Source organism: Pezoporus flaviventris, unplaced genomic scaffold (genome assembly GCF_033815535.1).
Source record: "Pezoporus flaviventris isolate CSIRO_AGI_PZ_B2104156 unplaced genomic scaffold, CSIRO_AGI_Pfla_v1 ptg000045l, whole genome shotgun sequence".
Taxonomy (NCBI): Eukaryota; Metazoa; Chordata; class Aves; order Psittaciformes; family Psittacidae; genus Pezoporus; species Pezoporus flaviventris.
The window spans coordinates 10350251-10376003 of record NW_026892593.1 but is presented as its reverse complement, the minus strand read 5'-3'; the positions used below and the strand labels follow the sequence as shown (position 1 = coordinate 10376003).

Below are 25753 nucleotides of genomic sequence, written 5' to 3'. Positions count from 1 at the left end.
ATGAACACAGTGAACAACATTCTGCCCAGTTCTTTTGTCAAATCCTCTAGCAACTACCAGCTCTCATGGGAATTAAATCAGTGCAGGTTCCCATTAGCAACTAAACTTCACATGCAATGTAGTTGCATTCATCATCTAAAAGTATACTAATCAGCAGATACAGCTCAACATCTCAGTCAAGAGATGCTGACTGCTATTAGGGGTGTAATATTTCAGGATAAACTTGCCTTCACTACAGACCTTTGCATATTTTGATTTCTACACCAGGTATCTACCTTGGGGTGCTTCTGGAACAAGCAGTAACTTCCAGCAGGTTCTGACAATTTTGGTGAGAATTTTAGTAAAGTTGTGGTTAGCCAAAGTTATACAAGTGATGGGTGATCTACCTTCAAACCAACACTTCATGGAGTTCAAAAACAAGAGATTGCAGCTGCAGCTTGTGCAGGGACACAGTCACTATTTGGGTACTCCCTGTCCTCTCAACTTGTGCCATTTTTTAAAGGTGACTGTAATGGCGAGGCCGAATCTACAATACCAACCAACTCCAGAATGCCCTCAGCTGTTACTTCAGACGATTTGCGGTGGGGGAAGCTTTTATGGTCTACATGAACCTGACAGCCACAAGAAGTTTGCTGGATGAGAAAATACAGTTATTTATTGCTTAAAAGCTGCATTGGAGCAGAGCTGAGTCACAGATCTTAAGACCAGAGGGAACTGTTAGCACTGTCTCGTGTGATCCTTCACTTTGCATTGTTTCATTCAACATTCTTAAGTTTTCCTGTGCAGGTTTTGCATCAAACCCGTAACTCGTGCTGGGTCTGGGATGTGAGCTAGGACCGAGGCCGCGAAGAGCGACAGACGGGCAGCAGCCGTGGGGCTCAGCACTGCTGACCCCGGTCACCACACGTCCGGCTGGAAGGGGGCTCTGGCCTCTGGCTTCGCCTGCGCCAAACCCTGCAGACGCGCCGCGGGCCGGGGCTGCCTGCCGCACCCGGACTACGGCCGGGCCTCGGTGCCGCGCCCGCCGCCCCGAGATGGCGGCCGGGGCCGCGCCGCCCCGTAGCTCCCAAGGGAGCAGCAGCGGAGCAGTCGCCGCGCGAGGGCGAACCTCGCCGCGCTCAGCGCCGCGGGGCAGCCGGGGGCCGGCCGGGCGGGTCTGGCCACCGCGGGGAGCAGGGACCCGCCACCGCGGGGTCGGGGCCTCCGTCGCCACCTGCGAGCCCGGACGTCGGGCAGGGTCCGCCGGCGATCCCCGCCGGGCCCCGGGATGGAGATACTTACCGCAGCGGCGTGGCCGCGGCCCCGGCTCCAGCTCCGGACAGGTGTTTCCCTCAGCAGGAAGCGGAGCGGGCTGGGGGCCGGAGGGGAGGCTCCATGGCCGGCGGTAGGCAGCTCCGGAGCCGCCGCCAATCACACGCCGGGCAAAGAGGGAACCGGCTGTGGGGCCTTCCCGCCCAGCTCGGCCGCCGCCGCCCGGGCCCGCCGCGGCCCCGGGGCGCCCGGCCACTGCCCCCGCCGCTGCGGCCGGCCCACCCCGCGGCCCGCCGAGCCGGGCGCCCGGGCCACGCCGCTTCCCCCGAGCGAGGCGGGGGCCCGGGGAGGGGGCCGGCGCTGGGCCGAGACTCTCCCCGGTTGCGCGGAGCGCCTTCCCCCGGCCTTGCCGCCTGGAGGCAGCGGGCAGCCCCGCTGCGGGCCGGCACCCGCTGGTCCGGTCCGGCCACATCAACCAGAGCAGGGCTATACCGCCTACTGCGGTAGTGCACCGCGTCCAGGTGTCTGCACAGCCAGCAAAATCTCCCTGGAAGCATCTTCAAGGTGTTCACTGCACAGAGACCCCAGTCGCCGCCGTGCCCGTTGCTGAGCGGTCACCACCTCGGCAGTAGCCAGACAGGGCTGCCCCGGCAAGGCCATGCCGGGTGGTGGTGACAGCACGACCAGCCCCATGCACTAAGGCGAGGACAAAGCTGGTCTGTCTAAGCTGTCCTCAAACAACCCTGGAGACAGCAGGCTGCTCTAGCGTGCCGTGGCCTTCTCCTTCGGAAAGATTTTCATGCCGTCTGATCAAATGTCTGTTTTTACAGGCTGAGCCTCTTTTTTTCTGCAGCTGCATTTTGTTCTAAGGTGCTGTTTTCATTTTTTTTCCTACTATTTTCTCATCTCCAGACTCGGCAGTCCTGCTCTCTCCTTTTAGGTCATGTTCCTTAGACCTTGTTTGATTTCTGTATCTCGCCTCCAGCTTCTTGCCAAATGGACCACACCGTTTTTGGAAGGCACTGTACAAAACTGGACATAGTAGTACTCCAACTTGGGCTTTGCCAAGGTCGCCCACAGCAGGAGGATTAATTCATCAGCCTTATGGTGCCAGGGCTCCAAATGCAGTTCAGGCACAACCATTCACATCATCCAATTCAAACAAACAACTCCCCCTCACCACTCTTTCCCCACCCTGACTGCTGGCTATTTGGCTCTGAATGGAGCTGAGTGTTTGTATCCCTGCAGATCTTTTTTGGAATGAACAGCAAACGTCTTTCCATTATTACGCCGAGACCTTTTTTGATCCTGAACTTGCAATTAGATTCACAGGTGAACTCTTGTACAGTGCAGAGCCCACATTTACGCTCTGAAAGCCATGCTGACATAACTTTATATCTTCAGCGAATGCTTTACAAGACCATAGGCTGCCTCAAAGATTATAAAAATGAATGGATTTTTCTAAGGAACACATTACTAACTTCCATAGAAAGAAAATATTAGAAGAAAGTAACAAGTGTGTTACACATACAAGTGCTAGTATAGTAAATTGGATAATTGTCATTACAGCAGTAGGGTGCTTTTGAGTTAAAAAATCATTTGCATGACAACATTAAGAATCACAATACCAGCCTGAAGCAGAAAGTAATTGAGCAACTATTGTATAGAGTTACAAAATTAATATACATACACTGAACTGTGGGTATAAGAAATCCTAACTCTGGACTGGCCTCAAGCTGCCCTTTTTACAAAGATGAAAGTAAAGTAAAAACCTTAAACAACCTTCACGCGATGTGTCTGCAGCATAGGGGAAACACAGTGAAGACTCACTCCATGCTTGGTTTTGCTTGATATAATGAGTAATACCGGACAAAGAAGTTCAGCTTTGCCCAGCATGTGTATTACTGAATGCTTTAAAAGAGATTAAAAAACTTTATCAAAATAGAAAGCCTTTTTTTGTTGTTGTTGGCTGGATCCCCAGATGCATCACTCCAGAAACACAAGTGTAGCCAGTCTGGCGACTAATCCTGTTAAAATCCATGGACTTTATTTGGAGATGCACAAACACATGGAGATTTGAGCAGCTGAATAAAAAAAAGACTGTCATTTGTCAAAAGACAATTATAGAGGGAATAATTTACAGCCGGAGCAGATGACACCTTTCATGTTGACTTTAGCTAGAACTGCATAGAACATTTTTTAAATAGCGCTGTAAGTCAGCATAATGTTATTTGCCATGAAAGAGTAAATTACTTTGTGTATTATATTTAAGAAAATCAGGTAAACTGAAAATCTTGGTCTTTCCAGGATTTAGTAAGTTAATAAAATATTACAGTTTTGCAGTTAATCTTCAGCTCCTCTGTATACAGCACAATTTGCTTTATCGCCTTTTGTGGCAAATCATGTAATTCAAACTTTCCTCTTGCCAAGGATGCTCTCTTTACAGGTTGCATATTCTTTGGAAATACACATTTTAACATTATTTTTTCCTGCTGATTTCCAAATGTGACTCAAACCCTTTCCCACAAGTTATCTGTTGGTCTTTTTTTTTCCAGTCAAGAACAGCCTGTACAATAAATTGAAATGCACATTTTACCGTATTAAAAAAGGAACTTTAAAAGAGTCAGGAATATCATAGCTTAATGAAGGAAGGTGAAGAACACAATTTGATATTTAAATGAAGCTGATTTAATCAAAATTAGTCATGCAAAGAAGCAATCATTTTGCTAATATAATCTTGTGGCTGCAGTCAAAATGCAATTATTTCCTTTATCTTTCAGCTGTAACAAAAATATGACATGGAATTGCTGTCATGATCTTAAATGGGAGTTTTGGAGGTTGGAAAAAATGTAAGATGGTATCTTTTGTGTCCTCTGCACAGTCAAACATCAGATTTTATATTGTTTCATGGAGAACTGCAATAAAGAATAACAACCACATTAAATGCTCAGCAACAACTTTATATACTGACATATGTTGGAACTGGATGTAAATGTTGTCATTGACAGATGGTTCATTGCAATTTAGTAAATAGTATCTAATAGTTTGGGTTGGTTTTTATTTTCTGCATTGCCAGCAGAGAAAAAAAAAAATAAATGCAGAAGCTTTATAGGTCTCGTACCAACAAAGCCAGAGCCTGCTTGCCTAATCCCAGCAATACTTACATTCAGTTCTTTAATTGCTTCTTTATGTAAAGAAAATGGAAAATACCCCAAATACCAAAATCAAACAGTGTGGGACACATTGTGCTTCCTGAAGGAAGGGTAGGTAACTTTCTTGAAGAATTCATAAGTTAGAATTTTCTAATTGAGTTGTAAGCATTTTATGAAGCATTCAGTGCAGGACTAAAAAATAAATTGCCAGAATCCCTTTATTGTACAGCTCTATTCTGAAAACTCATCATGTAAATATGCAGTCAGCTGTGTTAACATCATTGCAGTTGCTTTGGCCACATGCACAATCATATGGTAACTTTGGTATCAAAAAGGAAGGGTTTTTTTTCTTGCTATAACTTGCCAACAAGAAGAGGAGGAGGGAGCTGGATTTTAGTTTGGCTTTTGCATCAAGTATGGTAGCTGCTTGTGTAATGGATGTGATAGGTAAGTGTTGCCTGCAGACCTGTTCTCCACCCACAGGAAAAGGCAGGCCACCTCTTTTACACCCGTTCTGGGTCATTGTTTGGAGTAGAAGGCCCTGGGGAAGTGGGAAGAGATGCAGAAGAATAAATTAAGGGTGGGCTGTTGCTGTATCCCGCTGAAGGGATGCCAGCGGGCAGTTAAGACGTCTGTAAAATGTATCCTACATGAGCTTGGGTTCCCAGGGAGAGGTGTCCAGGGGAAACTTTTAAGATCTGCTTAAGATCTGGGCATGAAAGTAGCCTTGTGTCCTGATCCACAATGATCTTTGAACCTCTGTAGGCAAAGCAGAGTCAGGAAAGCTCAAACAAAAGAGCAAGGCTTGCCTATTTCTACTCCCTTCTCCTCCAAGAAATACCCACTCTTCCCTTTTCTCTTGCTAGGTCAGTGTTCCTGGTGATCCAAGGTTCTGCACAAAATCCCTCACTTCAAACATCTAAAACTTTCAAAACAGGAAACAGCAGGTGTTCTGAGCAGCCTTCTGAGATACATCTGCTGAAGGATTTGTCTCACATTTTACTGATTTAGGCTCTTCCAAATAAGTATTTAAAGCACAGGGGTGGGAGTGCAAGGTGTTTCCTCTGTGCCACATATGCACGCACATCAGCTGAGATGTAAAACTCACATAATACCTCTTACTGGCATGAATACATATTTTTGTCTGCACATATGTGTATGAGTTCGTCAGAGAGAGATACACCCCTCATGGTAGCAGAGTGTGTGTAAGCAGGTCTTTAATAACACTGGTTATTCATAAGGGATGGGGAAAGTTCTGAGTTTTTATGGCTCCTGTCAGAGGTCTCAGTGTTAGGTGGTGATGCAATATTGCATCATCTTGTGGTATTGGGACTTGACAGAGGAAATTAAAAAGGTTAGAAATAGAAATGTAAAGAAAAATAGTTCACACTTCCAACAAGGCCTCTAGTCTAGTAGCATTATATTAAGCACTCCTAAATATAACATATGGATAGTTTCAGTCTCTGAAAATTTCTGACTCCAAAAATAATTAATCTAATTTGCTGCTCAGAAACTACATTACAAGGTTTCTCTAGACAAGCTCTCTGAACTGTGTTAGTGTGTTATCTTCCTGTCCTGATATTTATTATTCTGAATCTTTGAAAATTTGCTCAGCTGCATACTTGTTTGTTGGTGCTTCCTCCTGCCTGTGAGGACATTAATGTATTTGCATTGCATAGGAGTTATGCAAGGATTGACTTTTATCAGAGGATTTCTGTATTTTTGTTGTTGTAAATGTGCAATGTAAAATGCTTTCCCTTTAACCTACCTCACTGCCTCTGTCTGTATATTAAAGTAACATATCCTTTACACACAAAAAAGGCTTACCAGAGTTCCAGGCACCCTGCAGGTTCATTGACCTGCTGTCACAATACTCGTGAGTACTAAAAAGATGTCAAGTAGGAATATGTTTATTCCACAGAGTTTAGTTGAATATAAAATCAGGTACCAAGAAAGCTCTTTTCCATCCTGCTGTTTTCTGGAAACACACCCTTAACCTTCTCCAACATCTTTAACAGAAGATCACTGCATTTGTTTGTTTTGTTTTTTTTTAACTGAATACGAGGATTTCATTCCAAAGCACTGGATTGCTTATATGGAGACCCTACCAGCAGGTCTCTTTCTTTCAGGGTGAGGCTGGGATTCTCTCTGGGTGCTGGGGAACCTATTAGGGTGCTGGGGTGGCTTCTGCAGCAGCACGTCATACACAGTAGACAGTACATCATCATAATGGTAACTTTGCTAAATAAACACCTATCCTCACATTGGAATATAGAGCTTCTGTCTTTACAGACAAATAAAAGCCCTTGCAGCCAGCCAGCACAACCACAATGACTAAAAAGCCAGATTCAGACCCGGAACTTTATATATTTGCTTCCTAGAAATGAAAAGATAAGAAAAGCTGGGAATCAGTGGGATGGAAAATGTCAACCCTTACACACAAAAGGAGGGCAGCTTTATTCTGTAGATATCAGTGCTTCATCACATGGCAGTCTGGTCTGCATAGATGGTCCTCCACTGTCTGTGTCTGCTAGGGATGGTTAAAGACAAACATGGGAGCATTGCCCAGATCAGACAGCTGGTCTTGCCAGACTTCCTGTGTATTTTAGGATTCCCTGAGTTACCAACACAAATACTACATTACATAAAAAATGCATGTCCCCATATTTTTCTGCCTGCAGTGGAAAGGTAGGGTGCTCCAGAAACCTTTTGTGAAGCTTCTTTTCCATTTTACAGCACAAAGACTGAACTGTTCAGCAGGGGAGGACATGGTAGCTAAGCCCAGTTTGGGCAAGACTATCCTGGTCCTTTGTGTAAGGCAGTAACTGCTGCAAAGTACTGCTCAGAGCCTGTGCTCCACATGCTCCCTGTGCCCAGGAAAGCTCTTCTTTATTCTCCCCTGATCTGCAATTCTGCACCCCAAAGCCCAAAGTGAATGTAGCAATATCTGTCTGCACGGTGATTCAGCCAGTCACGCCATCTCACGTATCACATAGATAGGTGTGATAGAAACTTTTAATGTCTCTTATTTTTGCAGTTAAAATGTGTCAGATGGCCAGATCATGCTTTCCAGAGCATGTAGGACACAGTGATCCCAAGCACTTTTTGTCAGACCGATGTACCTCAGGCTTTGTTAAGCCAGTTTGCCTGCATGCAGCTATATGGCTGACAACAGGCAGGACATGGAGTTAGATCTCTTTATAGTTGTTCATCTGGTTGTCTACCAGCTACTGAACAGATGTGGCCCACAATAGTCATCTTTTGAACAACATTAAGACGCTCTTTGATGAATTTCAGAAGCTATGGGAACTCTTCCTAAATTCACATAATGAGGCAGACATGCAGGAGCCTTGTGTTTTATCCCATCAGGGAGCAGTTGTTCTTCTCTGGGAAGCTGATGTTCTTTCCCTGTAATGTGTCTCCAATAACAAAATGCTTTTGCTTAGATGGTGTGATTTTCTTCCTTGGACAGTGTACTAGACAGACCAAATGCTGCAGTCTTTCTAAAGTACAACAGTACCCCAAAAGTGTCTGGCAGGTTGAAAAGAATAAGGATATAGAAATGAAGGACACATGGAAGGACACAAGGAGGGTATTCCCTTTCTGATCTAAGATGAGCTAAAATACTCCAGATGGTTCTGAGACTGTTCCTGGATTCCGTTAAAGAGAAGAAAATAGATGCATGGAAGGTGAATCACTGCTATGCCCAGCGGAGGAAACCATAGAGGAATGACTGATGTTAGGGATGTGTAACAAACCAAAATGAATGCATGACTTTGAAGGCAGTGTTTTGAAAGTCCCTCAAGAGGTAATTCCCCTGATGGACCACAGAAGGCTACATAGCACAGATTGGTTTAGGCACAGAAGTTGCTGGTACTGGGATAGCAGGCACTGCAGGGCCTGCCCAGAGGAGTGGCTGCAGATGTGGTAGGAAGCCTGTCTTCACAAACAAGGATGGTGAGTTCTGGATCACTGCTGCAGAGCTGGCCCTGAGGAAGGGTGATCTGGTGGCACAAGGCTACATGGTCCCTTGAGTGTCAGCACCTGTACAGAGAACGGGGCTTCTCAGACTTCTGTATCATCAAAAAGTGAAACACAGAAGAGTGTAGTGACTCCTGTATCTTGTCAAGCTGAGCACCGGAGGTGGCAGCCACTCTCTGCTTTTCCTTAGTTTTGACTATGTTTCAGTAATCAGCATAGCTGTACATGAAAGGGACCTCTGAAAATGTGTTGCTGGGAATTCAAGATTTGAATGTTTGCATCCAAGAAGGTCTTAATAAGGGGAAGCAGCCCAGAAGGCTTGACTGAGACATGCTCAATACATGAATTGCCTGTGTTAATAACTCAGGAAAGAAGACTGCTGGTGGATGAACAGGAAGATACTCAGGGCAGTGTCCACCTGCTAAGAGTGAAGGCATGTCAAAAGCTGACTGATCTGAAATCCCAGCTTTGGCTTGCAAGATGCTGCAGTACCAGCAAAGCGAGTACTATCAACTAACCTCACTGAAACTTAGAATCATAGAATAGTTAGGGTTGGAAGAGACCTTAAGATCATCAAGTTCCAACCCCCCTGCCATGGGCAGGGACACCTCACACTAAACCATGTCACCCAAGGCTCTGTCCAGCCATGCCTTGAACACTGCCAGGGATGGAGCATTCACAACATCCCTGGGCAGCCCATTCCAGTGCCTCACCGCCCTTACAGTAAAGAATTTGTTATATCCAATCTAAACTTCTCCTGTTTAAGTTTTAACCCGTTACCCCTCGTCCTATCACTACAGTCTTAATGAATAGTCCATCCCCAGCATCCTTATAGCCCCTCTTCAGATACTGGAAGGCTGCTACGAGGTTCCAGACACCCTTCTCCAGAAGAGAAGCCTATCTTCACACGGGAGGTGCTCCAGTCCCCTGATCATCCTCGTGGCCCTCCTCTGCACGTGTTCCAACAGCTCCATGTCCTTTTTATGTTGAGGACACCAGAACTGCACACAGTACTCTAAGTGAGGTCTCACAAGAGCAGAGTAGAGGGGCAGAATCACCTCCTTTGACCTGCTGGTCACACTCCCTTTGATGCAGCCCAGGATATGGTTGGCTTTCTGGGCTGCGAGCGCACACTGAACCTGGCTCATGTTCATTTTCTCATTGACCAATACCCCAAAGTTCTTCTCCACAGGGCTGCTCTGAATCTCTTCTCTGCCCAACCTGTAGCTGTGCCTGGGATTGCTCCGACCTAGGTGTAGGACCTTGCACTTGTCATGGTTAAACTTCATAAGGTTGGCATCAGCCCACCTTACAAGCATGTCAAGGTCCCTCTGGATGGCATTCCTTCCCTCCAATGTATCATATCAACTGAGCCACACAGCTTGGTGTCATCGGCAAATTTGCTGAGGGCGCACTCAATCCCACTGTCCATGTCAGCAACAAAGATGTTGAACAAGACCGGTCCCAACACTGATCCCTGAGGGACACCACTCGTTACTGGTCTCCAGCCGGACATTGAGCCATTTACCACAACTCTTTGCGTGTGGCCATCCAGCCAGTTCTTTATCCACCAAGTGGTCCATCCATCAAATTGATGTCGCTCCAATTTAGAGACAAGGATGTCGTGTGGGACAGTGTCGAAGGCTTTGCACAAGTCTAGGTAGATGACATCAACTGCTCTACCCCTGTCCATCAGTTCTGTAGCCCCATCATAGAAGGCCACCAAATTGGTCAGGCAGGATTTCCCCTTAGTGAAGCCATGCTGGCTGTCACCAAGCACCTTGTTGATTTTCATGTGTCTTAGCATGCCTGCCACAAGAATCTGCTCCAAGATTTTGCCAGGCACAGAGGTGAGACTGACTGGTCTGTAGTTCCCTTGGTCATCTATTTTCCCCTTCTTGAAAATGGGGGTTATATTTCCCTTTTTCCAGTCATCAGGAACTTCACCTGACTGCCATGATTTTTCAAATATGATGGCCAGTGGCTTAGCAACTTCATTCACCAGCTCCTTCAGGACCCGCAGATAGATTTCATCAGGTCCCACGGACCTGTGCACGTTCAGGTTCTTAAGATGGTCTCGAACCAGATCCTCTCCTACAGTGGGCCTGAGGTCTTCATTCTCACAGTCCCTGAATCTGCCTTCCAAGTCTTGGGTGGTGTGGTCAGAGACCTTGCCAGTGAAGACCGAGAAAAATAAGTCATTAAGAACCTCAGCCTTCTTCAAATCCAGGGTAGCCAGTTCTCCCGATAGCTTCCGGAGAGGGGCTACACTGTCCCTAGTCTGTCTTTTATTCACTACATACCTATGGAATCCCTTCCTGTTATCCTTAACATCCCTAGCTAAGTTTAATTCTAACTGAGCCTTAGAAAAGATATGGCAGATAAAATATATGGCAGCCAATAGACTATACAAGCTATCCTTAATTAACAAAACTTTACTTAGGTAATACATGGAAAATGCACAGGGGGATAAAAAGGTATTTTCAGATTCCATGTTGCTAAGGAATGAAAAGTGCAGAGGCAAGAACACTGGATGTTCAGGAAGGACCCAGTTTTGGGCACAAGGGTGCACAAGGGTGCAATGGTGGCTGTGTCAGTGCTGGCAGTCATTTCAAAGGGACTTAGCATTATTCTATTATCCTGGCCTAATCCCATGAAAAGAGGAATACAAAACCCAAGGATTCTCTTCACTAGCGATAGGCAAAAAGGCAGCTGTTTGAATCTGAGCTAGTCTGATAATCCCATTTAAACAAATTATGTATCTTGAAATGCTGTCGATCCCTGAGATAAGCAAATCTGTCACAGGTCCTGCAGCGAAGCTGAAGTGAAGGTCTTTGTGTTTGATGCGTTTGGGGAGATACATGTGCAATTCCTGGCACTGTAGCTTGCCAGGAAATTGAACACAAGTCAGATTCAGCCCATGGAGGAGGGCTTAAATAAGCCTTTGGAGATGCATATCTAGGTGTGATGACCACATTATCTGGATGTAGCTAGGCTTTTCAGCTGTGCCACAGACCATGAACACTCTCTGTGACCTGAGCTCCGGCACCCAACCTCTCTGACCTGCCATCTCATCCAAAGATGTGTCCCTCACCCCAGTCTCCTACCCCACCGACGTACGGGATGACCATCCCTGGGCACGTACCTCATACTCACCCTCCGCAGGGCCCCGGCCCTTCCCCACCCACAGTGCCCTTCGGCGGCGCCAGGCCAAGGCCACCAGACGAAGTCACTCCTCTGAGCTGCTGATCTCCACAGGTACCCGCTCGCTATGGCCGCTGCTGTTCGCCTGCGTCACCGCCCGCGGTGTGGCGTCACCGCCCGCCGGGCCCGCGCCTACGTTGCGTCATGCCGCACGTACAGCGGCGACCCTGGTGCTGTGGTGCCCCCTGCTGGACCGGCAGGAACATCACCGCGGCTCCTTGTCTCCCGGCCCTCCCGTCTCAGGGGGTTACTCCTGGTCCCGCTCCGCCGCCGGGCGCGGGCGAGCCAGCGTCCCCGCCCGCCTCCGGGAGCCTGCGCTGCTGTGGTGGTGCCTCCGGGGGAAGCTGTGCCTTCTGTCCGGGAGGTGTAAGGATAGCGTCCTCTTCCTTCTTGTGGCCATGTCCCTTAGAAATAGAACTGGAACACAAACAATTTTGTGAGCAGATTTTGGAGCCGGTGGATCTGGGTCATCTTCACACTTGCAGTGTGACTGCAGGGAAGGCCTTGGACTTTCTGTCATGACCTACCTCTTGTGCATTCATGGGACGTGGAGAACGATGTCACTCACAGTTACCCATGGGCTCTTCTATGATTTCATTTACAGTTGAAGTTATTTGAGATCCTTATGGTATGGAAATGCAAAGTGTTTGTGTGTTTACAGAAAAGACTTGATGACACGATTTTACGTATCTGCGTTGCAACTACATGTGTCATCCAAAGTGAGTGTTAGCAGAACTTTCACATCCCACCAAGTCACCATACATAGCGAAACACTATAAACTGTGTCATGTAGGCACCTAGATCTGGTTCAGGACTCCCAGCAACATGAATCTCCTCAACTCCATTTTAGTTTCCTTTATTTTTTTCATCTCCCTGACTGCATTTTCTGCACATACTTTGTATGTGCTCCCAGGAGCACAGGCTTTTGTTGAACCTTTCCAACAGCCCTGCACTCTCCCTTTGCTCAGCTGCATATTGGCTGGATTTGAGGAACTTGCATACTTCACTTCTGCTGTCTGGATCCGATAATCACACCAACCATGAAGGCCTGCATGAGTGATATCAGAAGTATTGCGCCTGCCATGTGTGATGCCAGACATCGACATGAAGGTGTTAAAATCCTCCCTCGCACCCAACCAAGCTTTCTCCCTCAAACCCTCTGCTTTTGTGCAGCCACCTTCTCTCCACAGCTTCTCAGGTAAAAATGTTTGAAAATGCTTAAATGGAAGCTACTGTCATTCCAGTTATTAGACACAATTGGATATCTATGACAAAATATTATCTGCCAGAATATCACCATGGAGGATGGTAAAACTCGGCACACTCACAGCACCAGCATATCTTATCTAGAGCTGATCAGCTTCTATTCAGGCTCATAAGATAATAGTTATCCCTAACACAGGAAAGTAGAGTACAGGACAAAGAAAGGATGAAAGATTCTAGTCAAGATATTAGCAAAAGGGGTACAGCAAATGTTATCAAACTCGGTAAAAGAAGCCCAATAGTTCTGAAACATAAATACTTTTCCAGTAACATGAGAAGGGGATCAAGTTATATTGAATAAAAAAAAAAAAAAAACAACAGAAAGAAAAGCATGCCAGTAGAACTGCATGCTGACTTATGGGAAATGATATTTAAAAAAGGAGAACTCACAGTTTCTGGGGAGCACTATGAAGTAGAATGGTATGCAGTCAGCAATATTAATTGGTTTCAACACCAGGCTTTTCTGGGGCAAATTGAATATTTTATGAAATCTCTAGCTTGAAGTTGAAAGATGGAAATTTTAAAAGTTAGACCTCCATTAGTAAGTTTTAAATACATTTAGAAAATACAAAAAAAAAAAAAAAAAAAAAGAAAAAAGAAAAGCCTCATTGGATTAAAAAGTTTTCTGGAAAATCTATATGGGCAGGTAGAAGCATGAACTGACCCTTTGGAACTGGTGGTGGCATGGCCCTCACTTCCTCCTCATTCTCAGTCACTGGCCATGGGAGAGGGACCAGATTTGCTAAGCAAATTTGCTTATTTGCTAAGTGGTCTTGCCCCATCAGTGGTCAGGAAGAAACCCCAAATACTTGTGAGGACACAACAGTCTAATTCCTACAGGAAGAGCTGGCACTGTTAGCCTCAGTGCAATTGTCTGCTGGGAGATAGAGCTCTTGGGCGCTCACTTGGTGGGCTTAAGCTGAAGAAAAGCCTGCTGTAAAGTTTGTTTTCTCGCAGAGAAATGAAAGGAAAAAAGGAAAGCAGAGAAGCTGGTTGTTTCCCTCTAGGAAGAGAAAATATCTGCCATTTGGCTTGGTTTGGTTGGAGTGGGTGTAGCTTGCTGACATGGAGTCACAGAATCATAGAATCATAGAATGGTTTGGGTTGGAAGAGACCTTAAAGCTCATCCAGTTCAGCCCCCCCTGCCATGGGCAGGAACACCTTCCACTAGACCAGGTTGCTCCAAGCCCTGTCCAACCTGGCCTTGAACACTGCCAGGGATGGGGTAGCCACGACTTCTCTAGGCACCCTGTTCCAAATATTCTACAAGGACTTTCTACATGGGCATGCTCCTGCCTTCAATCCATTCCTGCCAAACACAGGGACAGCACAGGCAGATGAGCTGTCCTGCACTGGGGAGCAGGTCTTACCATGCTCAGCCACTCTGCAGTGGTCCAGCTGGGCCAGGGGCAGGGTGATTCTGCCTACAGCACTCATGAAGCCAATGTCATCAGTATTGGTGTTGCATGCAGTGACCTCCAAAGTACCTATCAGGAGAAGGAAGACATTTTTGCATGGAGGTGAGGTTAAGGCATCAGTGATGTACAACAGGCAGCCAGGAGGTAAATGACTCATATGGGCTGGGCAGGGATGGTAACACAAACAGGGAATGTCTTCTGCTCACAGCCTTGCAGGAACGAATGGTAAGAATCCAGATGATGGCATTTTGGACTGCAGAGGAATTCAGCACTGTGCAATGTGGAGGGCATATTCCTGTTCCTTTCCAGTCAGTTGTCTTATTACTGCTTGACTGGTGTTTGTTTTATGACACTTTAAGGTAGGTAGATATTTTATGGTTTGGATTCAATGCCTTGCAATTTTTGCAAGTGCTCATACAGCCCCGTGCCACACAACCAAATCCATTTGTTAACAAATTCAGTGTTCATAAAATAATCTTGATATTATTTTATAATAATTTTATTATAGTAATAGCATAATAATATTAATATAATTAATAATAAAATTATTAATGGTAATATAATAATTTTATATTATTGGAATTGCAACTAGCTACAAATTGTGCACACTGAACTTAAACTGGATTGCAGCTGTTTGGCGTTAACTGAAGCACGGTGTTCTAAGGGTGGCCTGAGCAACATTCAGTGGAGGGATGTTTACTGTGCACAGGTGGATGGCCCAGGACATATCAACCTGTGCTGGCAGACAGGATGCCCAATTCCAGGATTTTCCAATATTTCCCACAGGTACCAAAGCAAATATATACAGAACCTGTCCTTAGTTGTCCCCTATTCTGTCAAAAAATCTTCAAGGAAGTGACAAGCATCTCTTCAGGGTAGTATCTGTCTTGTTCTCCCTCTGCTTTCTGTTGATCCTGATGTCCATTTATCTTGGGTGAAGTGTGATGAGCATGTCACTGCTGGCCTTTAATATTATTCCTGCTTGTAGCAGATCTAGAAGAATTTCCTCGTATTACTTCTCATGATTTAAACCCATCTGGTAACTCAGCAGCACATAGCCCCTTGCTCATCCCTCATCTTCTCCTTCTCCACTCTCCAGCCCATGTGAGATGGGGAGGAGAACTGGAAGAATGTAAAACCCACAGGTTCAGATAAGAGCAGTTTAATAACTAAAATAAAGTAATATAGTGATAATAGGAAGAATACCAACAATAACAATAATGATAATAATAGGAAACAACAAGAGAAATGAAAGCTCAGAAAACAAAAGTGATGCACAATACAATTGCTCACCATCCACTGACCAATACCCAGCCCAAACCGATCGGTCCCTTCTGGGTAACTGCCCCCAGTTTATATACTGAGCATGACGTGCTGTGGTATGGAATACCGCTTTGGCTAGTTTGGGTCAGGTGTCCTGTCTCTGCTTCTTCCCGACTTCCCGTGCCCTTCCTCACTCGTAGAGAATGAGAGACTGAAAAGCCCTTAGTCAGGATAAGCATTACTTAGCAACACCTAAACCATCAGTGTGCTATCAGAGTTGGTCTCAGACTGAAGCCAAAACACAGCACTGCACCAGCTACTAGGAAATAAAATAACTGTTACAGCCAAAACTAGGACTTACCTCAGTACAGCTAATGCTTAGAAAATAGAAAAGTACATCAGTGCATGAGAAAATCCAAGAATGACATCCTGGGCCATGCACAGTATCTGCCTTAGCATATTTTAAACAAACACAGAGCATCTGAAACTAGAAGGCCACATTTTTTTTTTTCTTTAATTGAAGAGTTATGCATTTTCCATGAGCATTTCAATATCTAACTTAGATCCAGAAAGCCAACCGTATCCTGGGCTACATCAAAAGGAACGTGACCAGCAGGTCGAAGGAAGTGATCCTGCCCCTCTACTCTGCTCTCGTGAGACCTCACTCGGAGTATTGTGTGCAGTTCTGCTGTCCTCAACATAAAAAGGACATGGAACTGTTGGAACAAGTGCAGAGGAGGGCCATGAGGATGATCAGGGGACTGGAGCACCTCCCGTATGCAGATAGGCTGAGAAAGTTGGGGCTGTCCAGCCTGGAGAAGAGAAGGCTGCGTGGAGACCTCATAGCAGCCTTCCAGTATCTGAAGGGGGCCTATAAGGATGCTGGGGAGGGACTCTTTGTTAGGGACTGTAGTGACAGGACGAGGGGTAACGGGTTAAAACTTAAACAGGAGAAGTTTAGATTGGATATAAGGAAGAAATTCTTTACTGTGAGGGTAGTGAGGCACTGGAATGGGTTGCCCAGGGAGGTTGTGAATGCTCCATCCCTGGCAGTGTTCAAGGCCAGGCTGGACAGAGCCTTGGATGACATGGTTTAGTGTGAGGTGTCCCTGCCCATGGCAGGGGGGTTGGAACTAGATGATCTTAAGGTCTTTTCCAACCTTAACTATTCTACGATTCTATGGCTAAAGTATGTGATTACATCCTTCACTTGCTGCACTAAGACAAGACAAGCTGGATATTTTAATCAGACTGCCAGGTTTCTATTTCCTCTTATTAAACTATGTTGTTCAGCACATACCACCTTATATTAACATTCCCATTTAAAAATGGTTATGCTAAGAATCTCCCTTTTTATTCTTTCCCTCCCCCCCCCCCCCCAAGGCCTGCTTATAGGTACAGCAAACATGACAGATGACTTTTGCCAATATTTATTCCTTTTTAAATTAACAAGTGCAAAGTTTGTAAACAAAAAACACAAGTTTCCTTGTAGGGTTTAGATTTCACATGCTAAAGGGGAAGCCTGGGCCCCTGTCTCTGCCATGATTCCCACCCTCAAATTAAGTCCACCCAGTTTCAGTATCGTTCAGAACTGTAATTTTATTTAGCCTTGTAATGTTAATTATTATTTTCAACCTCATCAGTACAGCAGCTGTCACTCTAGGTACCTGGAGGAGGATCAGCATCTCCAGGCTAGCCTCTGGGCTTAATATGGAGGAAACAACCAGGCTTCTCACTAGCACATCCAGACCAAAGCCTGATCCTGAAGTATGATTTCTTTAGTAGTGCTTGGTAGATTATTTTCAGCCATGAACTTGTCTAATTGTTCTTTGAATCAAGTAAGTTTTTGAAGCATCTTGCAATTAGTTCCACAGATTAATTATGCACAGCATAGAAAAGCATCCCTTTTGTTTGCCACCTGAGAATTTCATTTTATGCCTTCTAGGTCTTGTATTACAAGAGACTGCACATAACTGTCTTCCATTTGTCCTTCCAATGCACTAGTGATTTTTCTCTGCCATAAACCTATTTTTCACAGACTAAAACAACCCCAGTTCCCTCAGTCACTCCTCGTTAAGACTTGTGCTCTCGACCCTGTGCCACTCCCACCGCTCCTCTTTGGACCGACTCCAGCACGTCAATGTCCCTCTTGTAATGAGGGGCCCAGAACTGAACACAGTATTCAAGGTGTGGTCTCACCAGTGCTGAGTACAGGCAGAATGATGCTACAGAAGAGATACTCTCAACATGCAGTCCAGTGGTGCACCAAAGCCAATGAATTCAAATGCAAGCACAGAAAGGATTTGCCCCTCACTGGCTGGCTATGACTAGTCTTATTCAGGAATGCTATGCACACTATGCAAATACTACTTAACAAAAGGATGATAGTAATGTGTACTGCTGGCTATCTGAAACTACTGCTATGGTGCTTTCCAAGCAGTTGCTATTGCAGTGCAAGGAAGGGGACAGCCATTCAGAGGCATCTCAACCTTTGTACAACGTTTGTGAAGTGTGTTTTCACCCACAGCAGCTACAAACGTTCCTTCCAAAAACGAATGATCAAACTGCACATTTTTGGCTAACCCATTGCAGTACATCCATAGAACCATAGAATGGTTAGTGTTGGAAGCAACCTTAAAGCTCATCCAGTTCCAACCCCCTACCTTAGGCAGGGACACCTTCCACTAGACCAGGTTGCTCCAAGCCCCATCCAACCTGGCCTTGAACACTGCCAGGAATGGGGCAGCCACAGCTTCTCTGAGCAACCTGTGCCAGGACCTCACCACCAGTTTCCCTCTTGATCTCTTCTTCATAATGCCTTTTGCCTTGTGCTGTGCACTGAATACATTTAGGCTATGAATTTGTGGTACTGTAATGTTGTTTATTTCTTCATAAACAGGTTCTGGACTATTGCTTTTAGCCTTTCTTAGGTCTCCTGAAAACACTTTATATTCTCTTTGCAATTCTTTCCAGATTAACCTAAGTTCCAGCTGCTGGTTGCCAGACTTTCTTCATTGCACAGGAGATGCACATTGCTCTTGGGCAGGTGATGTCAATGCTAAACATTCATATGGGTTAGGGGAAGCCTGAGCACAGTCATGGCTACTTTGTGGCTTCTCAATTGCTCAATAACAGAATCACTCCACCTAATGTGGGTGCTAGCCCAGTTGCCGGCCACCACTTGTGGTCCGAGGATCTGCTCTCCCCCAGCATCGAGCATAAACAGGGACATGGAGGCATGTATGAGTAGAGTGGAGCTCTTTTTCTCGCAACTTCACAACACTTGCACAGAGAAAGAAAAGAGGGTCACCACCACAGCACTACACAATTCCCACCTTGTAGATGAATTTGCAGCACTTTTACCACTGCTGGCTGAACCTCCGCCAGTACCACCACCTAACCACATCAAGTGGCATGAGCCAAGAGGTGCACTCTGATAAAACGCAACTCATTCTTTGCCTGTAGACAAGTGGAAAGGAATGACATGGTTTGGTGACTGGTGAATGAAAAATAAAATAAAAGAGACAAAGAGGAAAATGAAAACAGACTGAAAGCAGAAAGAAACTGCATGCAAAGAAACATTATAAAGAGAGCAAATGAAAGATGAATAGGTTTCGTTTGTGCTAAAAAAAGAGGCAATAGGTGGAAGGACAGGAGAAGCAGTAGCTGAGAAGGTTAGTGATGCACATAACTAAGGCTGACCCAGATAGCCCCTGGGGGCACAGGAAAATTTGGGAATGGTGAGAGCTATTTATTCAGGTGATGATTTGTAGGTTTTGCTGTACTAAGGCGTTGGGTGCAGCAGTTCCCAAACATAATGAGAGATGAAACTTCAAAAGATGGTGGTGGCAATTCTCACCATGTTGGTGCTAGTGGTGGTGGGCACTGAGGGCTGCAGCCATAGCGGTGCTGTGGGTGTTAGGGGAATAGAAAATACAGAGGAAGACAGCTAGGAGCAGAGCTTCTTACTCAGTGAGAGTGCCTCACCTACAGAACAAACCAAAGAGGGTGAAGCTAGTTCTTTTCTACAGCTGGCCACTATCACAGAAGACCTTTGGTCTATCCTAGTACACCACTGTAAGAGCCCTTAATACCTCCCCCAGCTCCAAGGAGTTTGGCTGGCTGAGTCAAGCTCAGCCTCTTCAGTGGTACACACTGTTGTGAGAGAAATGAATAGAGGGGGCCTGACCTCCCCTCCCCTGGGAGTTGCTTTTCAGTTAATGCTCCTTTGCCTGGTGCTGCTTGCGTTACCAGCTACCTCGCAGCTGGGCCGTAGCTGTGTCTGCGCTTCCTCTTGGACCTGCACCTTGGCTCCCTGGTTTGACTTGGCTGCCTGGCTTGGCCTCAGACCTGCCTGATGCTGGCTCTGATCACAGCCTCCAGACCTGCTCCTCATCCAGACTTGCTGAGTCAACCTGCTGACACCTCTTTGGTGAGGCAGTGCTTCTGCCTGCATCACTGTCATCCTCAGCTCTTGCCCTCTTTCCCTGCCAGTGCTGCTTCCAGAACCTCCTGTCACCTTACAGAGCTCTGCATCTCAAATGCAGAAACTGTTAGACATGGAGTATATTTTCATGTCAAATTCCAAGCTTGGGCAGAAGAGTTTTCTTTGTCCTGAGATATTTTCAAAATTTCAAAAAGATTTTATCTTGCCATAGACATCAGAATTTTCAGAGTAGTTACTTTTGGTGATAAATGCAAAGTAGGCAACAGCTCAGGGTTTATAGCATTTCTGGGAGACCATGGCTCATTTTTTGATACCAGTGCATGATTAGTCAGCTCTACAAAATGCAGTAGTGCCAATGTATTATACTAAAGGAATCCTACACTGTATTAGCCATAGTTTGAGACAACCGCGTTGAAGAGTGATAATGGGAGTGGTAGAAGTCAGACATGTAGCTCTAAGGAGCTGTGTATCCAAATGGTTTCCCAGTGAAAACTCTTTTACCTAGTTTTTCTAGGTTAATTCATCTTTAGTATCAGCGCATGTCATACTGGTGAAAATAATGCCTTCTTTTACTAGCAATACCCAAATGGTGCGTCTCTGTATCAGAACATGGAGATGCTGTTTGAAGTGGCAGTAACTAGGGATTTGACCAAAAATATGGAATAATGAGTGACTTTAGGAAAGCTGATGTACTCACAGATAGTCCATGAGGAGGGGCAGGAGAAGGCTGTACAGGAGCTAAGCTGATTTAGCAATGACCAATTTAATTTTGTTACAGATGTCTCCACTTCTGCTCTGGGTATCTCTTAACCAGTGGTGGTTAATTTAAATAAGAGACTGGCTGAAGGAAATGATTGGTTTTGACTGAAAACATACCTACCTGTGATAGAATTAATTTCACTGTAATCAGGACTCCCAGAGGATTCCCATCTAAACTAGTCATTTTTTTTTCTAAAATCAGTAAAGATAAATAGATAAAATGCCTGCATTCACCCTGACAGCTAGCCTGCATCAGACCCTTTAGTGATTTAAAATGGGTCTGATTTAGTTTGCCATCAGGTGAGCCATTTCCTTGCAATCTACTTTTCTTTCTCTGCTCATTTTCTAATCCCTTTCTAATCCTTCCACTGCTCTATCTGTCCAACTGTCCATCTTCATGTATTTTAACCTCTCCTGGTGCAACAGCCATCTGCTAGGAAATGCCTGCCACCTGGGAAAGCCATTCTCTGCTTTGGTCAGACAGACTGTAGATTTTTTTCCCCCTCCAAATTTCATGCAAATACAGATTGCACCTGGCAAACATTTTCAGCTCTTCATTACTCGTAAGTTCTACATTAGTCCTAGAACCTTAGCTTTTCAGTTTATCGTTTCTTTTCTGATTTATTTTTTCCTTTGCTATTGTAAATGGCATGTACACATGAAGATATGAATATTCTCATATTCACTTTGTATCTGAATTGTTTAATTCTGTAACCATTGTGGGACAAAATAGAACACACAGCAAACAAAGCAAACCTGTATTGTAACATATCTTTATAACTGGGAGGAAGTGGTGAGTTTGGAAATAATGGCTCATTTTAGCAGGAAGCAAATGAATAGGAATTTCAATGATTCAGCATTCAGTTAGGGAGGGACAGTCAGGAAGAATCTGGATCAGGAAGAAGCTAGAAAAGGAATGGAGAGTATGAGGAATATGAAAGGAAAAATAGTTCTGGCACATGTAATATGTAATGCTCAGGATAAATGTGGTATTTCTCTGTTATGATGTGTACACTCCATTGCTACAGTCCAGAGATTAAAGACACCAGTCTTTGTTTCAGACTGAACATGAGGTTAGACTCTGGAATCTTCATTTGCACTTCTAATAACGACCACATTTTCCCAAAGTGATGGGACATTTGCAGTTCTCATTCCCTGCAAGGGAATAATGGCTTAGGCCATGAACTGAAAATGCTAAGCATTTAGCAGCTCCCTCTGGAAAATACTTTGGGAGTTTAAATTTAGGCTCCTAGTGTCAAAATCTTAGGACTCGAAAAGCAGACGTAACAGAATGCCAACGAGCAGTGAAAATTCTGGCTTACTTGGATGGTTTTAATTGAACCCGTGGTAACTGTTACATGGGTACTCTTAAATGTGAGCAACAATGGTTCATTGAGCTTAAATTGAATGAGAGCCAGTATAAAATAAACTGAAATATGCTACACAAACTGGAGCAAGTGACAACACTAGGGTTTGGCATGGGTTTAATTAAATTAGCAAAAGATTAAACCACTACCATTTCTTATTTGGAAGAGCCTTCCAAAGGTAGCAGAGGGGAATGGGGATCGAATGTGGGTGATCTGTTCACTTTGGTAACTATTTCACTTTATAATGAAAGTTTGGGGCACTTGAATATTTTGGAAAGTATTTAATGCAATTGCTGGTTGATGGCATTCATACCCCTCTGTGAGAATACACGCATTAAGTAATTCACTGCATTTCTGAAAGACAATTTTAAAATACTGGTAAATGAGCTACTCATCCACCTGAAGCCATTCCAGGGTCACCAAGGATGAACTTGCCTTGAATATTATTGCCTTTTGAGGCAAGGCTTTATAATAATGCAGATCATGTACAGGGTCAAAATCTTAGCTAGTATCTGTGTCTGTATCGAAATGAAGAGTATCTACAGCTATAGCAAATCTTTTATTTCATTTTAAGATGAACAATTTGAAACCCCAGTTCTCAAGGTATTTTCAATCTATTTTTATTCTTTATAACAATATTTTTGAAAATGGTCAAAATAATTAATGTATTCAAATTACCCAGTTTAGTTCTGTGCTGACATGGATTCACAATAGTTCTAAATAGATTATAAGGAATACTACCAACCAAGTGTTACCAAACTATAAATTATTAGAATATTTGGGGAAATTAATATAAATCACAATTCAGGCATTTTGTCCTAAAATGGCATTTGAAAATCATTCAAGGAATAGAAAATTATACCACTAAAAGTAATAGGAACATACTTCCAGCAGGTTTCGAGTCAGGGCAGGATCTCAGTTTAGTAATGAAATTCATCCCAAGTGAGCCGGCCCCTGCTTTGCTCCCTAAGCCAGGCTTCCTGTGCCGGTTTACAATGCTGTGAGCCACTGAAACCCACTGCTCCTCTGCAGCAGGAACTGAGAAGTGCAGAGATAAGCTTTCCAGGCTTTTGAAGCCCATGCCTAACGCAAGGAACAAAAGAGAGATTCAAAAGGAGGTGTTAATGCTAACAGCCAACATCTGCATTATAATTGAGTGCTTACAACATTCGCTGAAACAAAAGAGATCAAGATCCTTTTCCACTTAAGGTGCCTGAAGTTCACACTCCTCTGCCCTGTGAAAGTGACAAGGGCCTGAAAAAGAATCAGTTTCTGTCACTTTCCATTACAACAAACACAGCGAGCAAAAAGGTCTGCAAGATTCATGTGCAGAGAGAGAATAAATAAGAGCGAGCCTGACTAAGAAGTCCAGTGACACAGTAAAGCTGCTGTAAGTATCCATTTAATAAAGCCACATCCATACCACACACAAAGCTGAGCTGGTAACAACTCCCTCAGTCTAATTAATTCAAAGCATTTTGAAGGGTAACTTTCTCTCCAGGAACTTTATGCTGGATCACATACCGTGTCGTCCCTAGGCCAGCATAAAACATAAATCCAATATAAACATTGCATTGTATCCTGTGGCAAGTTCAACAAAAAAGAAAAATCAATTGTGTGCTCCCACTGTTCTGGAGTGAATTTGTACTGTCAGCTCATCTGGTAGTGCGTGAATCTGGTAGGAAGGAAAATGGAAGCACAGGCTTGAGTGTATCATGAAAAGAATTTTTGAACTGACAAGCTCAGCAACACTCAGTATCAAAAAATAAGATTTAATTAATAAGGGTATTAAATAATTGCTAGTAGGCTTTAAAAACTGTCTGTTTTGACAGAAATGAATGACATTCACATTTGTTTTAATAGTCTCAGTGCTTTAAATAGAGTGTCTCAGGAAACACTGTGATCAATATTACAAGATGACGTGGTCTGTTATGTATGAGAACTATATTCTTGAGCAACATATTTCCTATGTTGGAATTATATTCAGAAAGCAGTACTAGACTGACCCATTTTAAACCTTTGATAATACGGAGTTTCGACTAAAAACATACCAGTATTAGAAAGTAGTGCAGATCATCTTCCTGTTTTATGAACGAGGATTATCTTTTGAAGAATGTACAGCAGGAAGCATATTTTAGAGAGAAAGTGAATGAAGAAATAGAAGGAGAACGTTCCAGCATAAATTACACCAGCAGAAAATAGAATTTAAAAGAAAATTATATAAAAAAAAAGAAAAAAACCAAACCAAACTAAAACCAAACCAAAACCAACCCAACCCCCAAAAATGTTATCATTGAATCACAGAATTGTGGAGGTTGGCTGGAACCTCTGCAGATCATCTAATCCAACCCCAATTTGAAAGCAGGGCCAGCTACAGCAGGATACTCAGGACTGTCCCCTGTACATGATGGAGACTCCACAACCTCTCTGGGCAACCTGGTCAAGTGTACAATCACCTTACAGTAGAAACACTTTTTTTCTCACATTGCTGCAGTCTGGTGAAATCCTCTCACGTCTCCTTTACCTGCTGACAGATTCTTAATGATGCATGTCTGCAGGCTTAAAGACCATCTCCTGCTGCCCCCACCCCAGTGAGAGGCCCCAAGCACTCCCTGCAGCCTGAGACCTGCAAAGCTGCATCCTCCTTCTGAAGCTCCATCTGGAATTTGTCCTAGAATAAAATAGGCGGGAACAGAGAAAAAAGTGGAATAGGTACCCTGAAATAAACTCATTCTGGAAGCATTTACTTTAAGAATATTGAAGTTTTTCCTCCTGATCTAGCATATTCAGTTTCCAAGACCTGCATGCTCTATTATGTACTTCCCCCATTTGATTTCTCACCTTATTAGCTTAATCAGAGAAGACAGATTGTGGCGACCACCATGTCTCTCACTTTGCATTGGCTTTCCAAAGAAAGCACAGTTAAAGTATTGCTACCTTGTCTATAGTAAATTTAACATCAGCTAAACTATCTTCTGGGTAGAAAAGATAGATTTGGAAGCATAATGCAATCAAAGTCAACATGGGTAGTTAAAGAGATGGTCTAGGTGGACTGCCTAGAGAAGCTGTGGCTGCCCCATCCCTGGCAGTGTTCAAGACCAGGTTGGACAGTGCTTTGAGAACCCAGATGAGTGAAAGGTGTCCCTGCCCATGCAGGTGGGTTGGAACTGGATGATCACTAAGGCCCCTTTCAACCCAAACCATTCTATAATTCTATGGGGGTGTTGGTCGATGAGAGAAAGCCAACCGTATCCTGGGCTGCATCAAAAGAAGCGTGACCAGCAGGTCAAAGGAGGTGATCCTGCCACTCTACTCTGCTCTCGTGAGACCTCACTCGGAGTATTGTGTGCAGTTCTGCTGTCCTCAACATAAAAAGGACACGGAACTGTTGGAGCAAGTGCAGAGAAGGGCCACGAGGACGATCAGGGGACTGGAGCACCTCCCATATGAAGATAGACTGAGAAAGTTGGGGCTGTTCAGCCTGGAGAAGAGAAGGCTGCATGGAGACCTCATAGCAGCCTTCCAGTATCTGAAGGGGGGCTATAGGGATGCTGGGGAGGGACTCTTTGTTAGGGACTGTAGTGACAGGATAAGGGGTAACGGGTTCAAACTTAAACGGGAAGTTTAGATTGGATATAAGGTGGAAGT

General features: G+C 44.5%; 1 protein-coding gene across 1 annotated transcript in view; it reads right to left on the bottom strand.

Moving 5' to 3' along the window:
- Nucleotides 1–1439, bottom strand: part of PIK3CG (phosphatidylinositol-4,5-bisphosphate 3-kinase catalytic subunit gamma) — a 34294-nt gene extending 32855 nt beyond the window's left edge. The window contains exon 1 of the mRNA XM_061467415.1: nucleotides 1282–1439. The gene's annotated coding sequence lies outside the window, so the exon portion shown is untranslated. The remainder of the gene's footprint in view (nucleotides 1–1281) is intronic.
- Nucleotides 1440–25753: the final 24314 nt, after the last annotated feature.